Source organism: Balaenoptera physalus, assembly GCF_965194825.1.
Source record: "Balaenoptera physalus genome assembly, chromosome: 11".
Classification (NCBI taxonomy): Eukaryota; Metazoa; Chordata; class Mammalia; order Artiodactyla; family Balaenopteridae; genus Balaenoptera; species Balaenoptera physalus.
In genome coordinates, this window is record NC_138896.1 from 56,592,940 (window position 1) to 56,605,330 (window position 12,391).

At 39.3% G+C, this 12,391-nt stretch overlaps 1 long non-coding RNA gene across 1 annotated transcript in view; it reads right to left on the bottom strand.

Moving 5' to 3' along the window:
• The window catches only part of LOC309638785, a 136,599-nt gene extending 124,428 nt beyond the window's left edge, over positions 1-12,171 (bottom strand). Inside the window, exon 1 of the long non-coding RNA XR_014251293.1 lies at positions 10,136-12,171. This is a non-coding gene — a long non-coding RNA (uncharacterized lncRNA). The remainder of the gene's footprint in view (positions 1-10,135) is intronic.
• Positions 12,172-12,391: the final 220 nt, after the last annotated feature.

A 12,391-nucleotide genomic window follows, 5' to 3' on the forward strand; every position in this document is an offset into this window, starting at 1 on the left:
TCTTAAAGACTTTGGCATGCCTCTCCCAAGAATGAAGACATTTTCTTGCATAACCATAAAAATAAAAGAAATAAATAATGGAGGATCTTGGAAAAATCTTCAAATATTTTGAAACAAAACAACAAAATACTAATTAACTCACAGGTCAAATAAGAAGTCAATAAAAGAAATTAGAAGATAAATGAACTGAATGCAAATAAAAACAAGACATTTCCAAATATGTGGCCTGTAGTAAAGGCAGTAATAGAAAGAAATTGATAGCACTAAATTCCTATATTTGAAAATAAGAAAGCCTCAAATCAATGACCTATTTTCTACCTTAAGAACAAGGAATAAGAAAAACAAGTTAAACCCAAAGTAAGGAAAAGAAAGAAAGTAAGAAAGAGCAGAGAATATATCACTGAAATAGAAAACAGAAAAATAGTAGAGTAAATCAATGAAAAGAACAGCAGCTTCTCTGAGAGCATCAATAAAATTGATTTTAAAAAATTCTAGGCAGGGCTTCCCTGCTGGCACAGTGGTTAAGAGTCTGCCTGCCAGAGCAGGGGACACAGGTTCAAGCCCTGGTCCGGGAGGATCCCTCATGCCACGGAGCAACTAGGCCTGTGCACCACAACTACTGAAGCCCGTGCACCCAGAGCCCATGCTCTGCAACAAGAAAAGCCACCTCAATGAGAAGCCCGCGCACCACAACAAAGAGTAGCCTCCACTAGCCATGACTAGAGAAAGCCCACACACAGCAACGAAGACCCAACACAGCCAAAAATAAATAAATAAATAAATTTATTTTTTTTAAAAATTCTAGGCAAATTGATTAGGAAAAAAGACAGCAAACACAACTTATAAGCATCAGGAATGAGAGAGGTAAAATTACTAGATAGATTCTACAACTATTAAAAAGGATAATAAAGAAATATTGTGAGCACCTTTATGCCAATACACTCAACATCTTTGGTGAAATGGGTGGATTCCATAAAAGGCAAAAACTACCAAGCACACTTAATAAAAAACAGATACCTGGAATGTACTATATAAAGAATTGAATTTGTACATTAAAAACTTCTCACAAAGAAAACTTCAGGCCCAGATGGCTTCCCTGGGAATTCTTTCAAATATTTAATGAAGAAATGATATCAATCGTGCACAAATTCCTCCCAGAAAATTGGGGAGTTGAGCATTCTTCCCAACTCATTTTACTGAGAATAAAAATATTACTCTGATATCCAAACTAGGCAAAGATATTACAGGAAAAGAAAAATATAGACAAATAGCACTTGCTACCATAAATACAAAAATTGTTAAAAACGATTTAGCAAATCAAACTGAAAAATATGAAAAGAGTAATAAATCATGACTGTAGGAAAGAATTTCCCCTAGCCAAAGAGAGGTCTAGCCTTTACCCTTGACCCTTGTTTTCATTGTCATTTGTCTCTAGGTATTTTTTGATTTCCTCTTTGATTTCTTCAGTCATCCATTGGTTGTTTAGTAACATATTGTTTAGCCTCCATGTGTTTCTGGTTTTTTATAGTTTATTTTTTCCTGTAATTTATTTCTAATCTCATAGCATTGTGGTCAGAAAAGATGCTTGATATGATTTCAATTTTCTTAAATTTATTGAGGTTTGATTTGTGATCCAAGATGTGATCTATCCTGGAGAATGTTCCATGTGCACCTTAGAAGAAAGTGCATTCTGCTGCTTTTGGATGGAATGCCCTATAAATGTCAATTAAGTCCATCTGGTCTAATATGTCATTTTAGACCTGCATTTCCTTATTGATTTTCTGTCTGTATGATCTGTCCATTGGTGTAAATGGGGTGTTAAAGTACCCCACTATTATTGTGTTACTGTTGATTTCCCCTTTTATGGTTGTTAGCATTTGCCTTATATATTGAGGTGCTCTTATGTTGGGTGCATGTATATTTATAATTGTTATATCTTCTTCTTGGATTAATGCCTTGATCATTATGTAGTGTCCTTCCTCGTCTCTTGTAACAGTCTTCTTTGTTTTAAAGTCTACTTTGTCTGATATGAGTATTGTTACTCCAGCTTTCTTTTGATTTCCACTTGCATGGAATATGTTTTTCCATCCCCTTACTTTCAGTCTGTATGTGTCCCTAGGTCTGAGTGAGTCTCTTGTAGACAGCATATATATGGGTCTTATTTTTGTATCCATTCAGCCAGTCTACATCTTTTGGTTGGAGCACTTAATCCATTTACATTTAACGTAATTATCTATATGTATGTTTCTATTGCCATTTTCTTAATTGTTTTAGATTTGTTTCTGTAGGTCTTTTTTCTTCCCTTCCTCTTTTGTTCTTTTCTCTTATGGTTTGATGACTGTCTTTAGTGTTGTGTTTGGGTTGCTTTTTCTTTTGTGTGTGTGTTTCTATTGTAGTTTTTTGGTTTGTAGTTCCCATGAGGTTTTGATATAGCCGTCTCTATAATATACAAGGTTGTTTTAAGTTGCTGGTCTCTTAGATCAGCTCAGTGCTTTGTGACCACCTAGAGGGGTGGCATAGGGAGGGTGGGGGGGAGACGCAAGAGGGAGGAGATAATGGGGATATATGTATATGTATAGCTGATTCACTTTGTTATAAAGCAGAAACTAACACACCATTGTAAAGCAATTATATTCTAATAAAGGTGTTAAAAAGTTGCTGGTCTCTTAATTTCAAAAGCAATTTCCATTTCCTGCTTTTGTACTCTCCTCATGATTGCTGGTTTTGATATCATATTTGTGTGTGGATTATTTCCTACTTTTACTGTATGTTTGCCTTTCCCAGTGAGATTTCCCATTTGAGATTTTCTTGTTTCTAGCTGTGGCCTCTTCTTCCCCACCCCCAACACCTAGAGAAGTTCCTTTAGGATTTGTTGTAGAGCTGGTTTGGTGGTGCTGAATTCTCTTAACTTTTGCTTGTCTGTAAAGCTTTTGATTTCTCTGTCAAATCTGAATGAGAGCCTGCTGAGTAGAGTATTCTCGGTTGTAGGTTTTTCCCTTTTATCAGTTTGAATATATTGTGCCACTCCCTTCTGGCCTGCAGAGTTTCTACTGAAAAATCAGCTGATAACCTTATGGGGATTCCCTTGTATGTTATTTGTTGCTTTCCCCTTGTTGTTTTTAATATTTTTCTTTGTATTTAATTTTTGTCAGTTTGATTACCGTGTGTCTCTGCACGTTCCTCTATGGGTTTGTCCTATATGGGACTCTCTGTGTTTCTTGGACTTGGGTGACTGTTTCCTTTCACATGTTAGGGAAGTTTTCAGCTATAATCAATTTAGGAGTGCCTGGGTAAGGGTACCTGTTTTCAACAATTAAAATGATTCATCCATGCCTTCTCCTCTCATCCAGTGGCCAGATCCTTAGTAACTCAAATCTCTTTTACCACAGCCTCAATCCAAGCATCATGTCCTGCCACCCTGCAGGTGGGCCCAAGGTCCTCTACACTATATTCTCCGATTGGGGCAGAACGCTGCTAAAATCTTTCATGGTTCTCCATGGCCTGCAGTTAAAGACCCTCCCTTAATGGAGCATCTAAAACCCCTGGTAATCTGGCCTTTCTCATCACGTCTTCCTCTCTCAGCTCAAACTGCTCACATTTCCCCAGGTGCCCTGTGTCCTTATGATCATTTATACCTTTGCCCAGACTATTCCCTTTGCCTGGAATGTCGCCCACCCCCCTCATCTGCTTAAAATTCAAATCTCTGTGTTAAGAGATTCTTGGTAAAAAGGCGTGGCTCTTTTTGCAAAGGAAAATTGTGTTTTTTCCCTCATGTTCAGGTCTTGTTCAAAACATCCCTGTAACTCTTATCACGGTGCTACGTGGGCTTTCCCTGTCTATGGGACCCCTCCTCTAAACCCTAAGCCACTGAAGCACCTGGATTGGGTTCTATTCAGCTCATTCTCAGATTCTAGCACAGTGCCTGGAACATATGAGGCACCTCTCAACGTCCCTTAAGTGGCTGATTGATATTTTAATTTATTTTCTCTCTCTCTTTTTTAACTAACTGAAAAAGATGGCTTAGAATAGAATGCGACAATGTTGGCATGCCCACAGCTACGTGAAATAAAGATCTGTATCATTATTAACATAATGAAAATGTGTGAAAGTATGTGCCTGTACAAGGACATCTGAGCAGTGATTTTTCATTCTCTGCCTGACATTGCTAGATAAAAAAATTTTGCTGGACCCTCAAACATGATTTATTTTCCCCAAAGATGGCTGGGCTCCATGTGTAGATAGGCATGGAGAATTTTGGAGACAAAAACATGATCAGATTATTATTACCTGGATGGTTTTGCTTATTATTTTTCTCTGTAGTCATAGATAAGAGTCCCATAGATGAGGGACGAACTTACTTGAGACAAAGAAACTAAAGCACCCATTTTGGATTTACAGTGTCCTGTGTTTGTCACAAATTTCTCTCCTAGTGGGGACAGTTCATGGAATTTCCATATTTGAAGCCCCTGGTTTAACTCTTGTTAACCCAGAGTTCACAGAAAGAAGAAAAGAAAATTGAGTAAGGGGTGTCCCTTCCTATTTTATCTTCATCTCAGTAAGAAAGCTCGGAAATTTTATAATCACGTGTTGTGATATGAGTACTCCATCCTGTTGACTAATCTATAGACATCACATGGTTACGTGACCCACACCAAACCTACCTCCACACATACGACATTCTGGGATCTTCCTGTGTTGCTATTTATTTCCTTCTCCGCTCCTATTCATTTATTTCCACAAACCAACTCTGTAAAGTATGTCACTTAACTGTCAGAATCAAATTACTGGGTGGCAGGAAAAAAAGCCACCCATACAACAAGAGAAACATGCTATAAAGTCAGTTATCTTAAGGAGTTTTCTCTGTAGGTGATTTTGCAAATGCCCTAAAGAGTTTGAACCTCTCTGAACACTGTGCTAGTTTTGTTACTCAATATATTTTTTAAACGATGGTGATTACATGCATATTTCTCCCACAGTTTCTCCTCAGAGTTGAAATATTTTCTGGTTGGAGGACAAGAGTGGTAATTAAATTGTTACTTAATCATCTCCTCAGGAAGGTAACATTTAAATTTATTGGCATTGAATGATCCTCCATGAGAGAGACCAACATCAGATTTTAAAATTGGTTAGATATTCAGAACAGAAATACTAGAGTGGGTTCAGGAGGGAGGCAATGGTGACCATGAAAGTGCTAGAAAGCAGAAAGTAGAAAGGAAGATCAAAGCAACTGCAGTTCCTTTATCTGATTGGGAGGCATGGGAGAGCAGGAAGACCTTTCAAAGTAGCTAAAAGACTTCTTGGGATTTTAGAACCATGGTAGGGGGGAAATTAGGTAACTTATCTAGAATACACTGAAGAAAAACAGAGACTTGACAGATAATATTTCATTTACTTAAATGGGGTGTTATGTTAGAGAGGCATGGGGACCAGAGGAGATGCTAGGTCAGAGAGACGTGGGGACCAGAGGGGGTGCCGGGTCAGAGAGGCGTGGGAACCAGAGGAGCTGCACTGTTAGAAAGGCATGGAGACTAGAGGGAATGCCAGGTCAGAGAGGTGTGGGGACCAGGGGGGTGCCAGATTAGAGAGGCGTGGTGGGCCAGCTAGTCTCTGTTTTCACGAAAGATCAGATGAGAAGAATCTCACTTGTGCTGCAGTACAAGGATTTAGATCACCTCCCTGGTCATTTAAGGGCACTGAGGCTTTTCAGCATTGGATGAAGAGTGGTGAACAACTGTGTCTTTAGAATATACTATCATTTGCAGAGAACTATGCAGAAAAAAGATGAAAACATTATCTGAAGTTTGAGGGAAAAGTAATGTTCTCTTTAGTCTGAATTGATAAAATGTGTCCTATTCATTGATAACAGGTAGGAAGAAAAGGTATGACAGGTGCCTTCTGGAGTTTCTACCATGACTTCCTGCCCATCTAGCTCAGCACTGCTCAGGCTTGTAGAGGAGGCGGACAGTGAGTTTGCTGCCTGCTCTAATTTGTCTTCCCAGCTTCCCATGTGACATGGGAATATCTCATTTCCTTTGAACCAATGGAAAAGTCCATCACTGCCATTCTAAAAACACATTCTACATAAGTGCCTATCAAAATCAAGGAAGCCTCTTTGATTTTAATACTTCTTTAAGTCTCTCAAAGGCTACAAGAAGGACATTTTGCTAAAGAACTACAGAGCTTCAAAAACTATCAGAAGAATGTTCTCTGTGGTTGCCATTTTAGATTCCTTAAATATTCATCATTGTACTTGAATCTCCTCTTTCCTCTTGAGCACTGATAATTTGCCAAGACATGTCTAAGAGCTGAAAGAGAAAGAGATGGAAAATATGGCACCGGTGATAGGGTGTGTATCAAAGAGCAATGAAGCATATTCCAAAATCCGGTCGGCACTGAATTAAGGACACTGTACCCGCACCTCCACCTTTCCAAGATTATTAGCATCCCAGGGCTAAGCTTCCTGGCACAGTCCAATACCCAGGAGAATGAGGCTTCCATTTAGTGTGTGGTGCCATAAACACTCTGGCCATGAAATAAAATATTGACAGTCTGTCAAAAGAATCAGAATTTCCTATTTTTTAACTGTCAGGCTATATGTGGCATTTTAGCTGAGTCAAGAAAAAGTACACTGATATCGTAAAATGAGCACGGGAGGACTTTGGACTCCAAAAGAAATCTGTTTTCACTCACTGATAACGATATGACCTTGGCCGTATCATTTAGCATCTCTGAGGATCAGTTTCCTCAGTCGACAAATGGAAATGCTTATGTACATTCACATAAGAATTGTAAGAATTAAGTAATATAAATAAATAAAAATATATCCATTTTTGCATAATATTGATAAGAACACAGTACAACTTATTTTACTTTCCCCTAAATACTTTCCCCAAAACACTTTTCCTGCCCTAAAAGTTTGACAGTTGATTCATTCATTCATTCATTTATTCATTATTCATTCACTCATTCCTTGGATATTTATTAAAGACCAATTCTTGCCAGGTTCAAGGCTAATTTCTGGCTATCCCACTACAAGTAACACATAGTTGGTGTATCTAAGGGCATTTGGGGTAGTCAGGAGAAGTAAAGCAGGGGTTGCAAGCTGGCAACTGAATTAATAGACTTATTTGTCTTTGCCTATGTTTTGGGGGTTTTTTTGGCATACACACTGTTTTGTAATTTAGATTTGAGTGCTTTTGGAAGGACATTTGATCTTCAATTAGCCAAAAGTCTACTGTTTTCTACAATTTTTACCCTGGTTTATCTCTCATTTCTTTAACTTTTCTGAACCCTAAAAAGCTTTTTGTGTGTGACCTGCATGTAAACAATAACTATAGAGTAGAAAGAGTATTAATGCACACAGGTTCAATGTGTTAAAAGAAAAACAGGATAACGATGTTAACTTTAAAGTGAATAAAATAGAGGAAATGGTCCCTAATGTGTCTCACTGATGGGATCTACTTTGGCTTCCTGTCATCTAGATCCAAATCCCACGAGAGAAGAAAGCAATCACGCTCCACTATATCTCTGAGAAACATCTGCCTCTCGTACACAGATACAAGAAAACTTGGCTTGAACTCAAATTTCAAGATGAATAATTCAAGTGTAGTACATTTTGAATTATTTTAACTCAAAAATTCATTAACTGGAAAACAATCTTAAAACCATGTTAATAAAGGACATTCAATCATCTAACAGCATTTGTTTGCATTTTAATTTCATTTTCTTTCATCTGTCATACATCTTATTTAGACTACGGAATCATTTTGCTTTAAGTAGTAAAAAAAAAAAAGACAGAATTTGCCTAGGTGTGGGCAGAGTTGGAATAGGAGTCCTAGTGTGAGGCCGGGATCCATCCTGGGCCTGGGTGCCTGTGAGTGTGGCTGTAGGTTCCGGCCTAAATCTCAATGGGGAAAATTCTGGGTCATACAGCAGACTGGCACATCCAGGACAGTTAACAGCAGTACTACAAATTTCCAATTAATAGCTCCCAGTTATCACCTGGAAGAATACCTGGGATGCAGGAGTTACCAGCACTTCCATACCCGCCTGACCATTTCCTTGCCCAGACTTACCTGCCCCTCTATGTCCACTTTTGCCCATCCCCAGGTGTGAGAATAGGTGCTACTTGGAGAAAAGAGGCCAATCATCAGTTATATTGTATACAAATTTTGTTATTATGGGGCATTCTCACAGGACTTTGCTATATATATATCATGTTCCTTTAGACGTTAAGTTGCCCTTGTGCTGTCTTTCTGAGACTATGAAGTGTCTGAGGTCAGGGATTCTACCTGGCCTCTTCTTCCCAATGCATTAAATATAGCATTAATTATAGTAGATACTCAATAAGTGTCCGTTTATAAATAAATACAGTTGATGAATGATCAATATAGAATTAACATCAGCAATCCTCCATCCATGACCATGTTTATGACCTGGGGAAGTCACTCAATGCCCAGATTCTTCCTTTAAGAAGTAGGGATCAAAAGGAAAAAAAGTAGGAATCCTAATACCCTAACCGCCACACAGGGCTGTTGTGAGGACCAAATCAGACAGCTGGTGTGAAAGCACAATTGCAGTGATAACACTATAGAAGTGACATGTGGACTAACCATTTCAATACTTATTGACAAAAACAAATTCTTGTGAGACTTGGCAGGCAATGTCCTCGTTCACTGGGGCCACCTCACAGGCATGATGTTTATGCAATGTCTTCCGCCGGGATTTGTACTCTTTAGGGATAAATAATACCGATGGTCTTTACGGTGGAGTTAGTCCTTCAATGTATGTTTTATTCTAGTTTAAGAGTTAAAAGCTAAGATTATTCCTGGAGGGATTACCCATAATAATACACAAATACTGTCTGTGGTGCAGAGCAGAGATAGGTCATAGACATACAGAGGTGATATGCCTCAAGCCAGGATTGCTTTGAGGATGAAAGAGTGTCTTTTTCTCATTTCCACTCTTACCCTCTCCTGATCTTTAGAGAAGGTATTCTTACAGTATCTTGCCTCTTCCTCTTTGCTTTCAGATCATTAACAAGCTACCAGGTGAAATCTGTATACACTAGGTATATCAGTTTCTAGGACTGCCATAGCAAATTACCACAGATGGGTGGCTTCAAACAACAGAGATTTATGAAGTCCAAAATTAAGGTGTCAATAAGGCTGCACTCTCTCTAGGACCCTAGGGGAGAATCTGTCCTCTGCCTCTTCCAGCTTCTGGTGGCTCTAGGCATTCCTTGGCTTGTGGCCACATCACTCCAGACTCTGCCTCTGTCTTCACATGTCTTTTCTCTCTGTATTTCTTTTTTTAATTTGGGCTTTTATTAGGACACCTGTCATCAGATTTAGGGCCCACTCAGTAATCCAGGGTGATCTCATCTCAAAAACCCTTAACTATATCTGCAAAGATCCTTTTTCCAAATAAGATCACATTCACAGGTTTAATAAACCCAAACCCTCTTCCCCCTTCCCCCCCTACACTTGAAGTTTTACTAATTAACCCAAGGCTGAAGTCTCAAGCAAAGTGGGCTGTGTTTGTATTTCACGGACATGATAAGTTAACTTCAAGCTTTCTCCTAGGTGTTTTTTTGTTCTCTCAGGGTCAGAATTCTGAAAACAGTATTTTATCAAGCTAGCTTTCTCTAACTGCATATGTAAAAAGAACTAGTTTTGGAGTTTCAAAAGAGTTTCATCTTAACCAATTTTCTCTGGAGTGTGAAGAATATTATTGGTGGCCACACAGTGTTTTTGGTTTTGTTTTTTTAAAATCATCTTTCTTTTTCTTTAGTCATAGTTTTAAAGCTAAAAGTTTTCTTAATGAATTGAACCTGAATTTCCCATTTTACAAAAGGCAACAAGAATACCAATCACACAAATGGACTACACACTCACACACCAGAAGACAGAACTGTCACAAACCCTTCAGAGGATGACTGATATGGAGCCCCAAACGAACGAAGGATCCTCAATGTCAGACACATGTCAGAACCAATTGGCAAAATGCCCAAATGCACTCAGTACTCACAAAGTGTCCTGAACATCAGACACACATCAGAACCAATTGGCAAAATGTCCAAACAGAACTTCGCGCTCAAAAGAGAAATTTGCCGGGCGCACACCGGTGGACTTACTTGGTCTTGGAGCTCGTCAGCTCTTCCAGAGGCAACTTTCCGTTCCACCAAGGAAAGCATACGTTGGCAGCCAGTGTCGAGCCGGGGAGAAACAGGGAGGAGCCCCGAAACAAATGGTTCCGGCAGCTCCTAGGAACGTCCCCCCAAATCCCCCTCTCGGGGCCAGCAAGCCACTGCAGCAAGCTCCTCGCAGCCATCCCCGCGGTGTGTCGTCAAGGCAGCGGCTCTGTTTGGAAAACCCCGGGGAGCCAGATATCGCGAGAGCCCAGCCTCACGTTGGGAGCCTAAATCTGTTAGCGAAAGTGGGTCCAGCTGCTCGCCGCTCAAAAGCCAATAAAGAGGCAAGTTTGGTGGAAAGGAAAGCTTGCTTTATTTCAAAGGCCAGCAACCTGGAGGGGAGGGCAGACTCCTGTCCAAAGGCCGACTCCCACACACACACTGACAATCAGTGGGCAGGAGCTTTTATAGATGGAGGGGGTGGGGGGCTACATGCAGAAACAGCACAGTCAGCTCTGACGCTCATCTTGAAATTGGTCATCCACCAATGGTCTGACCACCATCATCTTGATTGTTTTAAGTACAGTTAATCTTCAGTTCCAGGGTTGGTTTGTTCCCATTTCTCTGAGGCCAGTTCTTGGAATTGTGGCAGCTTATGTCATGGCTACAGTCTGGTCATCATGTAGTTAACTTCTTTCACCTGGTGTGGGTTTCAATATCTACAAGACAGCTCACAGGATATGGCTCAGAATATCTATAGCCATGAAGAGGAACTAAAAGTCCTTGACTTTGCTTACTGACTAAACTGTTATTGTTGTGTCCTGTTTGACCATTTTGTTTCTGCATTTTCTCACTTCTCTGTAAACTTAGTATTTGGCTAAAGTTTTTCTACAGACAAAAAGTCAGGCTGAGGACACGGGGGGCAAGGACCATAGGGTCCTGCTCCGTTTCAAAAGTGTACCTGAGAAACTGCTAGAAACCTCCCTCTTAGAAAGAAGGAATTGTTTGCATAAATCTAAGTGTTGTAACCTCCCCACAATTCTACTGTTTTCTAGAAAAAAGGGTGCCTCCCCCAGAAAGCCCCCAAATTCTCCAGCAGTATACAGCTGTGGGATGTGAGTCAGTCTACGCAGATGAACTACCTGGGCTTTAGCGTGTGTGCTAATTAGCATGTTAGATTATGGGGCACAAGGATGAGCCATTCACAGGTTCAAATCCCAATTCTACAACCTACCATTATACGGTTGCCTCATTTATATAGAGATAATATATTTTAGGGTGGCCCTGAGAATTCACACATGTTAAACACTTGTTTCTGTCTTGTCCAATTAATGGTAGCTGCTAAGATTATGAATATCAATATCTACTGAACCCAGGCATCTACAAGATCCTAGAAATCACTTCTATAAACTCTTGGACCAGAAAATGTGTCCTACTAGATGGTAGGTAATACTGTGATGTCAGTAGGTTAGCATGGAGACAATAATAGTAAGAATTATTAGGGTTTTTAGAGCATTTACTAAGTACCAAGTCCTGTGCTAAACATTACACATGTGCAATATCTTTTTTCATTGAAGTATAGTTGATTGACGATATTGTGTTAGTTTCAGGTGTACAGCAAAGGGATTCAGTTACATACACACATTTTTTCACATTATTTTCCACTGTAGGTTATTACAGGATGTTGAATATAGTTCCCTGTTCTGTACAGTAAATACTTGTTGCTTATCTATTTTATGTATAGTAGTTTGTTAATCTCAAACTCCTAATTTATCCCTCCCCAACACTTCCCCTTTGGTAACAATGTTTGTTATCTATGTCAGTGAGTTTGTTTCTGTTCTGTATATAGATTCATTTGTACTGTTCTTTAGATTCCACATATAAGTGATATCATCTAATATATGTCTTTCTTTATCTGACTTACTTCACTTAGTATGATAATCTCTAAGTCCATCCATGTTGCTGCAAATGGCAATATTTCGTTCTTTTTTATGGATGAGTATTATTCCATTTTATATATTATACACACAACACACACACACACACACACACACACACACACACACACACACACACATATATCACACCTTCTTAAGCCAATCATCTGTCGATGGACATTTAGGTTGTTTCCATGTCTTGGCTGTTGTATATAGTGCTGCTCTGAACATCGGGGTGCATGTATCTTTTCAAATTAAAGTTTTCATCTTTTCTGAAGATACGCCTAGGAGCGGGATTGCTGGATCATTTGGTAACTCTATT